General features: G+C 35.9%; 1 protein-coding gene across 3 annotated transcripts in view; it reads left to right on the forward strand.

The window, feature by feature from the left end:
* Positions 1-14,663, forward strand: part of KCNIP4 (potassium voltage-gated channel interacting protein 4) — a 374,869-nt gene that overhangs the window by 28,436 nt on the left and 331,770 nt on the right. Inside the window, exon 1 of one of the 3 annotated variants that reach the window (XM_088539954.1) lies at positions 10,441-10,575. The exons of the other annotated variants lie outside the window; for them this stretch is intronic. The gene's annotated coding sequence lies outside the window, so the exon portion shown is untranslated. Of the gene's footprint in view, positions 1-10,440; positions 10,576-14,663 lie in introns of those variants that run through there. 3 annotated transcript variants of the gene reach the window in all.

Genomic DNA, 14,663 nt, shown 5'->3' on the forward strand with positions numbered 1-14,663 from the left:
GAAAAGAAAATGCTATTCTGGTATAATCTTAGGTTGTTGCTTTTTTTTTTTTTTCTTTTTTTTTTTCTTTCTGTTAGAAACTAAGAAGAGCTTCTGTTAGAACTAAGGAAGAGCTTCTGTTCTTTTTTCCTAGAAGGATTATTATGCATTATGCTGAACTGAGAAAAATTACAGAGTTTATCCTTTAACTGTAAAATATCTTCCTGAGTACTTACTCCATCAATCTTTGCATGTCTAATTTTCCATATAAGAGATTGATAGTGTCTTTTAAATTGCTGATAAAATTTAGAAGAGTTGAACGAAGAGCCCGTCTGTATTCATAGATGTATTTTCATTACTGGATGACCTCGTTCATTTATGTTTAATAGGATGTTAACTATGAAATAATAAAACTTAATGAACAGAGACATAGCTGAAGATCCTCTTATGTAAGTTGATGGTGCTGATGGCACTAGGGATCACACACCACCTAGTTAAAGTGCTATGTCAAATCCCTTTTTATTGCATGATAAAGAAAGGACGCAAAAGTACCTAGATTTAAGTCAGGCAGCACAGTTCTAATTTGCTCGTAGTTATTCAGTCTTCTAGGGTTCATAACAAACTATTCTCCATTTTCAGCTATTGAAATGTGCGGGTTCTGAGTCTAGAGTTTTTTAGAATGCATCAAAGATGAACAGTCTCCAGCTATGCTGAATACATAAGCAATATAAAAATACATGTAATTATTTTTCCATCCTTTATTAGTAGAGTCTAGCTCCAGTCTCATTTTTGAAAGAACATTCATTATATATGGATTTATCCAAAAAAAAAAAAAAAAGAGAGAAATTGTCCCTCCTCTTCATTAACACTGAGAAACAAATGTGTTTTCTCTCTTTTGATGAAAGTAGACTGAGGTGACAATACTGTTTATCTCTCAAGTGCATCTTCCAAAAAGTGTAAGGTTCTGCAAGATTTTGACAGGCTGGTTTGCAGAGGTTCATGAACTACTAAATTATGTCTTTTCTGTTTCTTTCCAAGTTCTGTAATGCCTTCTTTGCTACTGTGCAGTAAGAGCACAGTATGAGGATTTCTGAGAGCTTGCTAGTTTGCTGGGGAGCGTCAGCTTTGTTTTTCTGGAAGCTAGCAGTGGAGTTATAAACTTAACATAGAGTTTTGAGTCATTGCAAAGGTGTTATAAGGCCTGCGGTTGATGGAATTTGCCTCGTAGATTCTAAATACCCTGTATCACTGGTCCATTTTATAATTTCACAGTAATTCTGTAAATAGCTCCTCCCCTCTTTAATTGGATAAGCATTTGAACATATGTTGACTATACATTATCAAATATAAAAATACACCTTCATCAGCTACGTGCACAGATACAAAATTGTCTTTGTATTCCATTTTGAAATACTACATAGCCTCCTAAATCTATTTTAGCAGGCTACTGTGTTCTGTCCAAGTAATATTATGATGGTATGACCTCCATGATATGGCCCTCATGTAAATAGCTCACAGCACTAAGACTCATGCTGATAAAGTTCTTTCTGTAATGAAAATCCCTAGCTTGATATTTTAAGATTATTTTGAGGAAAAGTCCGTCAGGTGTGGAATTACTGAAACTGTAAAAAGCCTTGGCACCCGCAGATACTCAATAGGACACCCCTTATATGTGACAGTTCACTTTCAAAATAATTGTGTGTGCAAGAATCTATGAGATAGGCATTAATAAACTGATGAGAAGCTCTTCTCTCTTGTAATACCATTTTATCCCTGCTGTTTGTAGTGTCTGAGGATCATTATGCTATTATTGCAAATCAATAAATAGAACATGGCCACTAAGGGGGTTTTCTTAGTTACTGTTATTTTGTGTTCTAATTACTGAGGAGAGCTGTCTCTCTTAATGCTAAACCTGTAGTTACTATTTGTTTGGTGGTCATTTTGTGTGATTTCTGCTGATTTTCTTTGAAAAATTGCTGCCATAGAAGTCACCACAACCATCAGTTTTGCTAACTAACTACCCTATTAGTTTCTCCAATTAGGCCAAGAATTTAGGAGGACAAAAACACTGTCATTAGATGTAGTCGTGGCACTGGAAGTTTAAAGGTATTGCTCTCTTACACTGCTTGTGCCTTCCTTGCTCTGTGTTCCCATTGCAGTCAGGCAAATTCTCAACAAACGCTAAATCCCTAGAAGCTAAGCGTTTTACACCGTGCGGGTGACACAGATGATTAGCGATGGGGACATTCAGCCTGCCACACGCTGATGCCACTTCACCCTAGGTTAGGAATATTGATCAACTTGTACTCAGGATATATGTAAATATCTTGAACCTCTTCATGTCTGTGGCATGCACAAACATTTTTTGATTTTTTTACTGCTGTGCACGTTGTGTGGTAAATAAAAGTTAATAGCAATTGAACAGTGATCGGTAATCCTGGACGTAGAGCAAACTACTATGTGATACCAATAAAAAGTCGGAGCAGACAGTTTTAACTGTTAATAGATTGAGTAGTTATGATAAATTAGAAGGGGTTTTTTTTGCATGAAGCAGCAAAAACACCTATGTCACTTCTTGTTTGAAATTCCAGAACTAATGATCAGCTGAAATGTAAAATGCTGTTACTCCAAAGTTGCACAAAACACTTCTACTATTGCCTCACTAAATAATACATGTTTTAAAGATTTTTTTGTTTATCTTCTTAATTGCTTCCTAAAATAATTTAATGTGGTAATTTGCCAGTGTTTGATATTCACCCAGACCTCATCTTGCAAAATGCTGACCACCACCTCCTTTGGTTATTGACAGTAAGAGTTGGGAGCGTATCAGAGAATCAAGCCCTGATGTTTGTGCAACTGCAAAATACTCTAGTTGATTAGATGTCCAAATTTGTGTTCTCTTCACCTCTGTTCAACCCTCAGGCTGTTCAGATATATAGGAAAAGATAAATTATTTGAAAACAATTTCATAAGAGTAAAATTTTATGACAGCATATGAAAAACAGTATTAAAATTCATAAATATTCACTGCTTTTATCTGCTTTATAACTTTGCTCACTTTGTATGTGTATTGAGATAAACACGACTATAAAGTCTGTTTGAAAATGTCTGTAATGACTTTTTACCATTTTAATCTCCTATTTTCATTGCCCTTGTGATGTTTATCACTATTTTGCTAAGGCGATAGGCATGAAATTTAATGAGACAATAATTTTCCGGATGATTTTGGTTAGTGCTACATAATATAGCAGTGTAGAAGTTCTAGTTCTTATACAGTTTGTATAGCAGTCTCCAAGATTTGGAAGATCGTTTAAGAGTTCTTCAGCTAATACTTCATCAGAGACGCAAGTGAAAAATGTGCTGATGCTGATTCATGTGTACTTTCTCCAAGCAATGTGTATATCCCTTCTAAATGAGACTTGTAAATCTTTGGGGGGAAAATGTATTTTCCATTAATTATGTTCAGCTGAAATATGAAATAATCTTTTTTTGTCTACTAGTTCATAATCAATTTTGTTTGAAATATGAAACTTGCTTTGCTTTCTTTACCAAGTGTATTGTGCATTCCATTGTCTTCTCAAGCTCCATCTTCTCTGACTGCATTACAAATAAAACACTTGTCATGGTCAAATCAATTTTTAGAAGTGTCTAATTTCAGCTATTCAATTTGTGTCCCTTTTGCTTATCTTCTCTTTTTATTTATTTAAAGTACTGTGTTTGTCAACACTTAAAAAATTTAAAAATCATTCAGATTTTGTTTTTGTTCTTTAGTGAGTAAGAGACAGCAGCAATTACTGCTGTGCAGCAGTTAGGGACTCAATTTGTAAAGGGTTTACTTTATTTAGCATTTTCTTATTCTGCCCTGCTTACTTCTAACAATACTTTGCATAAAGGAAATCAAACCTTAGAAAAAGTATTTAAAGTATTAATACTGTATTACTTGTAAAAGCAAAGAGGTTAAAAAGGGGGTCAGAGAAATGTTTGTCATCCTTCAGTTATCTTCATTTATTAAGGGCTGAAGGGGATCCCCTTCCACAACGTGCTTGCTCGTAGGCAGTTTGTTTTGCCCAGGCGCTGCAGGTTGCAGCCCCTTCTTAGCAATGTTGTCCATTAGTGGCTGCTACCAAAGGAGAGCACAAAGATACAACGACCAGCCAGGAAAGCAGCCTGTTATTGTACTGACAAAGGGTTTTATTCATTTTATTTTGATTTGACTAGTTTTTGATTATTTAGATGTTCATAGATAAGGCACTGTCCCTATTAGGTTTACTGGCTAAGTTCTTAATTCAGTTGCATTGTACCAAATTAGTTGGATTAATATCAGAACTGAACACCTTTTCTCTGTATCTAGCTATTGATGAAGTGAATATGAAAGAAATATATATACATATGCACACATCTATTTAAATGTCCTGGCCAAATTCAATCCTGCTGCATTTTGCAAACTCCAGAATAAGAATAAAAATAATTTTTATATAAGGATAGATAATCTGTTTCATGTTTTGTGGTTATAGATTACATATATAGAGAGAGCTTCTGAGAATATTTTGGCAAATATTAGCCTATTTAGGACTTAAGTTGAAACAATAGAAGGATCCCTTTCAAAATTCAACACTTTCCAAGCTAGTGATCATCACCTGATATGAAGCTGTGATAGTTATGAGTTTACTTGGGAATTTTCTGCTGTTTATGTTATGTTGTGAGCACAATAGACATAGGGCTCATAAAAGGTGCCAAAGTCATCGCAGTGATGTGGGATTATAGCCTCACTATATAATAAATTCAGACCCAGATGAAAAGTTAATACTGCTCCTTGTGCGGAAGAAAAGTGCATGCATTTTTTTTTAGTAGCTTTCTGGGTATTATAAAGTCCCTTACTGATAGGTGCAATGATACCTGTAATGCTTGTGAAATTGACAACTTAGACCAAGAAAAGAAGGGGAAGACCAGCAAATTCTAGTTGAATTCTTATCAGAAGTTGTTGGTAATCTATGTGTTTACACATGGAGAAGTTAGTGAGCTAATCTACGGGTATTCCTTTATTTTCTGTGCTTTTTGTTTCTCCCGCCACAGTGTTCATGATAACATCTTTTATTTACTACTATTGACAAAAGTAAATATAATGATTTCACACATTTTTTGGGACCAGTCTCATGTTTTAATAACTCTGAGGTAGCATACTAATCTATCAGTGATGCTGGTGGCATCTAGGTATGTTTCTGCTCCACATTTAATGTCAAACCGCTTAATGTCATACCATTCTCAAAAGTGAAATGGCTCAGCTCAGTATAGTCTGCTCAGTATATATGCTTTACTCAGGGTATCCCACTGGCTTGTGGTTGTTGTGAAATACTTGCCAGTGTCAGTCCCAATGGGAGGATGGACCTCTTCAATTTTGAAGCTTCATCTTCTGAGCTATCTGGTACTGCTGAAAAGTTTTGCAAAACATATATTAAGAACTGTTGATGTAGTGCCTTTCCAGAAATTAATGCATGTTTGTTTACTCAAATTTGTTATTCTAAAGTTACTTTCTAGATAATAGCCAGAGATTTCTTAGGGGCTGCATATCATTTTTTTTCCCTCCTGATTAGCCAAATTTTGTCCTATGATTTTGGAAAATGAAAGGTTATTCTGTATCTGTAATAAGGCCTGTAAGACTTAAACCCCGAAGGTATTGACAAGAAACCTTCTTGGAAGTCACAAATCTGTTCTTTCAATAGTAAATAGACTATGTATCTCTGCTGAGAAGTGTTTATTACCAGTGAACACCCAAATCCCCCTGTCAGTTTAGCCAACACGGTAGAATGTATTCTAGGCAACTGCTAAGAGCAATCAAGAATGTTTTAATTAAGATTAACATTTAATTAATATTAAAATCCTTTCGGCCTGTATCACAGTCACCGTCATCTCTCTCATCACTATAATCTGACAGGAGATAGACCCTTTCTCTCAATTTAGTTCAGCTACTGAATCATCCCATGAGAGCTTGTCCCAATATATCTCTAACCCCAGGAGGGCTCATTATGCTCTGTAATTTCTCTGGCAGAGTGAAGGAGAGCTCTGAAATTCCCACCCACAGCACTTGCTGCCGCTTGTGTTGTTCATTGTTCTTGCTGCAGTCAAATAACTGTTGAAGGTGTCAAAATGTGCTCTTATCATCTGTGCTGCCCACAAATGCGGTGACATAATCCATGCGAACACGGATAGGATCTTCAAATTCATATGTTTATGGCTAGAAAACAATTATTACCATTAAAGGTCCCAGTAAAGGGTCCAAAAAAACCTGTGGGAATTCCGGGGCACTACTGCATTTCACCACATTTCTTTTCCGTGCTCCTCATTTACAATATATGGATTCACTATGCATGAACAGACAAGATCTATAGACATTTAATACATCATGGTGAATGACCTTTTTGAGGTGAAAATAGAGAAGAAAGCAGTTCTCCATATAAAAACTTTGGTCTAATCCTGAAGTTGTGGTGGATTTTCACATGCTTCCCAAGAACTGTCCAGAGTGGCTGGCTCTGCTTGACTCCCAACTGCATTCAAGTGAAATAGAGATTTGCCTGCATATTTTACTACCTCTTGGCAAAAGTGAACCCAAATTTTTAATCAGTATTAAAGAGTACAGGAAACTTTTGATTCTTCATCTATTCAAATGTCAGTTTTTGCCTATGAATAAACAAATGAATGTGTTCAAAAGGTCTTCATAAAAGATGTTAATGGCACTGAGGTTAATGCAACAGTAAAATCTTAGAGAGCACTGCACAAAGTTGGTAAATAAATACTGATGATTTTTTGCTTCAAATATTTTTCTATTCCTACTTTGATTTTTACAGAAAGAGAATGCAATTTTCCTTTCCTTTCACAAATTCTTTCTTTCTGCTGACAAAAATGGATATCATAAAGTACTATTAAAAACTGATTCTGATAGAAAAAAAAATAGAAAAGCTTTTTGCCCTGAAGCAGCTCATTGTAATATTCCTCAACATGTCAGCAGTTTCCCTACGCAGTAATGCAGGACTAGATCCTGTAACCTTGCCATATTTTTCAGTATTCATTTCTCATATACCACAGCCTCAGGGAAAGCTGCAGTATCTTTTTGCTTAAAGTTTTCTGCAGACATCATTGGCTTAACCTGGCTTCATCTTTGGCACTGAACTGGGAATGAAATCCTCTCTGCACATGATACTTTTCTTGGTGTTACCCATATTATGAACCCTTTTTCTCAGGTACTGCATATAATGACTTTTTTATAGTCCTCGGGCTTGTAAATATGGAATTCATTACAAATCCATTTTCTTTTCTCAAAGTCAGAGCATTCGATACTCAGAGGAAAAAGAGATAAGTGCATTACTTAGGAATAGTGATGTTAATATCTTTTATAAATTAGGTATTGGATATAAGATGTACTGTATTATTGTGTGGAAAAACTCAAAGGTTCCTTGAACTTTGTAATGCTGCAGCCTAAGTCTCTGTTGAACTAACTGGTGATTGCCGAGTTTTAATGCTGGGATCAATCAACTCCATACAGAATATCTGATCTATGTGTACATTTGCTGTGAAAGAGAATTGCTACAGACTTGAGTAAGATTTGAAGTAAAGAAACAGTGTAATCTGAACTCCTGGACATCTTCTGAAACATTTCTATAAAAAATCCTTCATTCTAAGAGTAAAATCTCTCATTAGGATTTCTAAGGCATGTTAAATAAGAGATAGCTTTCTGCTGTATACATGAGAAAATCCTAAAGATCTCAGCAGGAGTCCTGCCTCTCCGTATCCTCCCATGTAGTGCTGTCACATTCGTACTTGCCCATCTCTGGCAAATCATGTGCTTATTCTTGCTCCTCATCTTCAGATGCTGATCTGGAGGCGTATCCAGGAAAGGCTTTTCCTTTCTGTTGAAACAGCATGTGCAGGGGGGTTGGACTAGGTGACCTCTGGAGGTCCCTTCCAACCTTAAGCATTCTATGATTCTATGATTCTATGCCTATCTCAGCCACTGCCTCGCTGTAAGATTTTTTTTTTCTTTCTAGGTAATATTTATTTATTTATTTATTTATTTACTATTTTTCAGTTTTCCCATATGCCTAGCTCCCATAGAAGCATCTCCATTTGCACCATCTTTGGATGAATGAATCTCCATTCATCCGAGGTAGCTCTGAAATGACCCTCTGAGAAGGACGCTGTATGTCGTGAGTTCTAGTGTTTGAACTGGAGGATCAAGTATTTGGGGCTAGCCTTTAATTGGGCACGCAGTTTCTTTGCAGATTTACATCAAGAAAACTCAAATTATTTCAACACTACTTTCAAACAGGATGTGAAAGTAGTGCAAAGCATTATCTTTGAATATTTACATACTTCAGCTACAATTCTTGTTTTCTTCTTGCAAGTCAAACTTCTGTTTCAGGAGTCATCTGGAAGTCAGGACTGAATCTTGTGTATAAAAATATTTCTTTTTAAGCACAGTAAAGTACCAGCTTAGTATTTATTCTTAGAATGGCACCTTTCAAAAGTATAAGATAAGAGTACTGTGAAATATGCTTAAGCTGGAAGAAAATTCTCTGTTGTATATGCTGAAGTTCTGAAAACTCAGCCATGAAATTGAAATTCAGCTCACTTTGATACTGGCTTGTGATGGGAAGACAGCCATGACGAGAGCGCTGTGTCATGCTGAAGAACTCAAAGAACCTAGTGTCAAAAACTGCTGTTGAAATACAAGTTATTTTGAGTTCTCAATAACAATGGACTTGAAATATATTTGAATAGAACTGCTCCCCTTTGCTTTGACTGCCTAAAAATATGTTTTCAAGGCCCATGCTTCTCTGCTGTTATGAACTGAACTCACTGCTGATTGATAGGCTATGTCTAGAGTTGGAATTAAAGTACTTAAAACTCCATAATAGCCTGAACTGATAAATGTGAGATGTCTGCAGTTCTTATAAATAGGTATGCAGTTTTATATGTGACATTTTGCACTGAGCAAAACAGCCAGACCACAGTTCAGGAAACTTTAAATACACAAATTTTGCCAAATTGTGTGATCATAATTTAGAAAAAATAAGTTAGTATGGAGGCTGATTGATTAAAAAACTTTGAATTCTAGGATGTTATAAAAAGATAACTAAGATAAAGATAAATTTAAGGCAATGGAAACATGTTCTTTGACCATTCTACCTAAAAATGGAAAATGGGAACATGCAGGGAAGTCACATGTTGTACTTTGTTTTCTTTATTTGGGAAGTAGTAAGTTTACAACTGAAAAGTTGGCTTGATTTTTTTTTTTAACTCAGGTGTGCACTCTGAACATTGACAGGGGTTTATAAATCTTTTTGTCTTTCATATCTTTTGTCTTCAGGACTAGCACTGTGTTTCTCTCTTGTTATACTCAAGACTGTGGCCGAGCAGCTAGTGAGAGGGAGGAGGAGGGGAATCAAAGAGGGGCCACGAGTGTGTCCTGATGCTGATTGCAGCTATCGTTTGAGATTATTCCCAGTTTGTAGCATGTAGCTGTTTGTCCAATGGTTGCAGCAGTATGTGGCTTAGTTCTGTCCTTGGCAGTGAGGGTCTCCTGGGCATCTCATGCTGGAGCTCAAGAGCAGAGAGAGAATTTCTGCTCACGAGTCCTGCATGACCCTGGTGCAACCCAGAAGTGCCAGAGCACAGGGCTTAGGCTCCTTCCCTCAGCTTTGGGGTCCCCTAGAAGCACTGTGATAAGGTCCTGATTGGTATTGGCTCTTGCTGATGGCCCCGGCTCCTTCTGAGCGCCAGTCCATCCAGAGAAATAATGTCATATGGAAATTTATGGGTCTGCCTATGTGAATCAGAAGGTAGTGTAGAGAAATGGTCCCCAAGTGGCTTTAAGTGGCTCGGCTGCCTTCTGCGTTTGAGTGACAGTGGCATTAAGGCACAGCACACAAGCCCAACCATTCATCTCTTCTGGGGAGAGCAGCTGCCTTTCACTAGCAGCTAGAGGAGAGCACTCTCCTTGATGACACTGAAGTAAGGGAAGCTGAGACAGGAAGGATACTAAGCACATCCATAGAGGATTGCATTATTTCCTCTACCTAAACACCTCACTAAGGTAAGAGGTAAATATTTATTTACCATCTAAGGATGTTATGTAATTTATACCATTTAAACAAAATCAAAGTTTCTTACAATAACATAAAGCCTGAAGGTTTTTATTCTTATCTATGTTTTTGCAAATAAATTAATGTTCCAGATAAATAATTGCAAACAAACATGCAGTAATTTTGTTTAAGTTAATAAATACTAATATAGCATCAGCTATACTTATTGGCTAATGAGATCCTAAACCTTTTCCCTCAACCCTTAGTCTACCTCTTCCCTTTTCCCCTCACTTCCCCCATCCCCTGTGTATGAATTTAAATTATATATATGTCATCCAAAAAAACACCCTAAAGGTTAAGTTTTTGTTTAGAATGGAAGTGTCAACCTCTGAGAAGAAAACTCACAAAGGGAAAGAAGATTTGCAACAATATCATCAGAAACCTGCAAATTGCAAGAAATTGCTTAGCAATTGCTGCTTGATAAAGCGAATATTTGCCTGGAAAAGTTTGAGCTCTAAAGGTACTTTTCCTTTTGAAATTTTTAGTTTGGGAGAAATTGTCTCTTTCCAAGAACTCAGATTTTTTGAAACTAGTACTGCTGATTTTAGCATCAGTCAAGTTACAGGCACAAAAAGTCTCTACTGCCTTGGCTCTATTGTGCAAACAGATTAAAAGTGGTACAGCTTTGATTCAGGATGCTTTATCCTAATGTGATATAAATAATTGCACTGCATGAGCATTCATTTTGCAGCACATCACAATACTTTGTCTAGAGAAAAACATCCTTCATCATAAGATAAATCAATAAATATAAAATAATAGTAATTAAATGTATCAACTTATCAAGGCCCAATTTGAAAATCTGTTTTGATAAGGAAAATATCCTTTGATCACAGCCAGAGTATATTTACATGGAAATTACACAATCAATTCTTTTGTCTTTGAAGAAATGAAGAAAGGTAACATCCTGTCACTTTTATACAAAATGATGCTGCATACTGCATTTATTAATAAATACTGAAATAAATGTTTCTTTTTAAATATCTTATCCATTGAAGATCTGGCTTTTGTTTGCATAATACCTTAAACAACAGCCACCCTTAAGTGATGGTGAATCTGCTGCACATTTGTTTCCTCGGGAACATATACACAGTTATGATTTTTATTCAGCATTGATTTGAATTTGAATCATCATATCTGTACTTTTCCTCGTTATGTAAAAATAAAACAGAACAAAAATATCCACCTTAGATAAACTTGCTGTGCTTCGGCAACACTGAGAGGGGAAAAAAACAGACCTTAAGTATATTGAATTTGTATAAAATAGAATTAAAAAATGCATGACATTCTTTTGCCATGAAGAACTGAGTCATCATGCCTTGAGTGATTTGTTTTATTTATACATTTATTTTAAGGATATGCTCCAGTTGCTTATTTTCAGCTAGATAAATACAGCCTACCTCTCTTCTTTAATTGCTCTTATCCCTGCATTATCCAAGTAAACATGCCTTTGTTGATGATGCCTTTTAATCTAAGCTGTTTAATTTAGCTATTCTTGGCCACCAATTTTAAAGCTTTAGGGTAATATTTCCAGTGAATAGCTGCTTTAATTGCCACACCTAATATGGTTTGCTTAATGTATAATATTTGATTTGTGGTTACTGTGTCAGTTTGTAACTCTTTTCAGCCTGTGTAGCTTGCACTTTAATTTCTGGTTGTTATTGGAGTTAATAAAGTAAAAAGGAATTTGCTGTAACTCTTTCAAAACACTCACCCCTTTGTGCAAATTTTATGTTTTGTTCACTAGCTCCTGTCATAGTATATGGTGTACAGCAGGGGAGTGTTACTCTGTAGCTGTAGTGTCTAACTCTGAAGGCAGTTCCACTGAAGTTAGTGGGTCTGTTTCTTTAGTACTTTTACATTGGCTGATAATTTGCACCTCTGAAAACAATAGTCTAAGAACAGTTAATAAGAAATGAGTGTTAAAATAAAGGCTATATTTTGTCTTGCTAAAATGCATTAGAAGATTTATTAAGTAAGGTTTAGTTGAATTATGCTAGTAGAGATACAATCAGAATCAGAAAATTTAACTGTGAATATTGCCTTATCTAATGCAAAATGATAGAAAACATATCATAAGGACTCATTAACAAGAACCTTTGATACTCTCAGGATCAAGAAGACTGACTTCTTGCAGCACTCTCTTCATGAGTGCAGTTATTCTAGGTGATACCAGGGGCTGGCTAGGATTTGCTGGCCTTGAGCAGCAGAGTCTACCAACAGCTATAACTTTATATATGGTGTACCCTGCAGAGCTCCTGATCCACAGAGTAAAAGTAAGCTGAGTAAAACTTCACATGTATAAAGCAGGACATTTCTGAAATGCCCTAGGCTTGGTAATACAGTGGTCAATCCATTCTCTGGAAAAAAAACAGGTCTGTGAGGGATCTGCTCTAATTTAACCTTCCTCCCTGTCCCCACAACACTGCTACGGCAGCTGAAAAACACCCGAATACTGAGATATCTGGTCAGTGCCTGCTGTTCTGTTGGCAGAGGCCAGCTGGGTTTGCAAATGTTGCTGTGATCGTTCCTTCCACTCAGGCACAACCTTGCGCAGATCGGATTTGCCGTTGGCTGACTTAAGCTATCTTGCATTGATACAGTGCTGTAAAAATAGTCACTATGCTGTTGAGGCTTGTAGCTTACTACTAAAAAACGACTGAAATGTTTTTGTTTACATATAACAATGAAGGAAATGAAGTTTATACAGGCTGAATTATTTGGTGATCCATTGACATTGTAGCAGTTTGTAGCTGCAAATGTATAACAAAGGATGTTTGATCTTTTAAAATAGATCTTTTAAAATAGATCTTTTAAAATAGAAGATTATTTCTTCTCTGCAGTTTACTTTTTATATTTTAGTTTATTTGTATGATCTTGAAACTGAGACTGTCAACATGCTATTTTAATGTTATGGAATTAATTATTTTTTCAAAGACATTTCCATTTATGAATTTGGAGCAGGCAAATGAATATTTAATTTATTGTAATGTTTAGATGTTTAAACTCTATTTTGAGAACAAATAATCTTAACTTTATGATAAACTCTTTGAATGTCCTGGCACTGGGATTGTCTCCCTGCTTCCGCCACCTGTCGTATGAATAAGAGAAGAATGTTATAACATAAATGCTGGAAAGATAATTGCATTCTTAACCCTTTTCTATGGAGCATTTAAACAGAAAGGAATTAATGCACTTTTCTCTAAAGGATAGAGAATAAAAACTGGCTTATTGCATTTTGAGGAAAAGTAAAGGGAATAACATAGTTGTAAATGGGAAACAATTCCATGCTAAAGACATAATTTCGGTTAGTGTTCATGGCCCAGTAAATTAAGTAATTCCTCCTCTAGTAGTTTGGGAGAACAGGTGTCTGAGTAAAAGATTCTGACTATTGCCAGGTATTTGTCAGAGTCTGCTACTTCAGTGAGAGATGGGCAGAAGTTTAGTGTTTGTTGAAAAACTGGAGGATTTATTTCCAAAAAATGAGCAGCACCGAATCAGCTTTTCACTAATTTAGCAACCTACTCAATTAATGTAGGGCAGTTATGAGGCTTTTCTGGCTGTCCCATGCCATGACTATACATCCTGCTACAAATTTAATTGCTCGTGAGAGACATCAAAAGGGCAACAAGTCGTCCATCATAAGGATAAATTTGCACTAGCGACTCTGCATTAAATATTGCTAAAATGTTATAGATTATTAATCGTTTGTTATTTATAGAATATTCCCATACCATGTATTTATGAAGTAAGATATGAATAATGTAGGAATATCAATATCAATTAGTGTATTCTTCTGTATAAAGTAATACATTTAAGAAAATAGTTAAGGAAAAAAAAATAGCCTAAGTTGTTTGGAACTAGCTAAATGTCCTACCCTCCCTAGGATACTCTCATATGCTCTCAGATCTTGGATACTCAAAAAAATCCAGCTGGAGATGATTGGTACTGGTTTCTTAAAAGTGATCTTTCTGTGACTGTGATGGTAGACTGTTTCCTGTTCATTTACCTTTTTTTCCTACATGCAAATATGTTGAGCAATACTTTGAAGTTAAGTCACATATCATGCCTCTAGAAGAAAGTTTCCTTTGGGTTGTTCAAAATTATCAACAGTCTGATCAGGTTAGGGCCACAGTGATGATTAAGAGACAGGAGCATCTCATGTAGAGCAGGCTCAGAGAGCTGGGACCATGCAGCATGTAGACGGGTTAGGGGTATCTTATCCATGTGCATAAAGGAAAGAAAAAAAAGGAGAGAAAAAGGACCATATGCTATGCCAGAGCCCCTTCTCTCTTCTGTTCTACGTGGTCATGTGTAAATGAGTAACCCACAAATCTTTTGGATCAATGAATGCTTATTGAGCATTTTTTCTAGCTTATTGTTCTGTTGCTTTAAAGTGTATTAACCATTGAAGAGATTAATGTATCTGAGCTACTCAACTCTTGAAGACAGACAAGATAGAAATCTATTTAAAAAGGAATCTTTTATGGCTTTAGGAAGTAGTGAAAATTTTATCTATTTTTTAATGACTAGAAGAAGATAAACTTT

Source organism: Tinamus guttatus, unplaced genomic scaffold, assembly GCF_059628265.1.
Source record: "Tinamus guttatus ecotype Peru unplaced genomic scaffold, ASM5962826v1 Tinamus_guttatus_pri_ptg000052l, whole genome shotgun sequence".
In the NCBI taxonomy this organism is placed as follows: Eukaryota; Metazoa; Chordata; class Aves; order Tinamiformes; family Tinamidae; genus Tinamus; species Tinamus guttatus.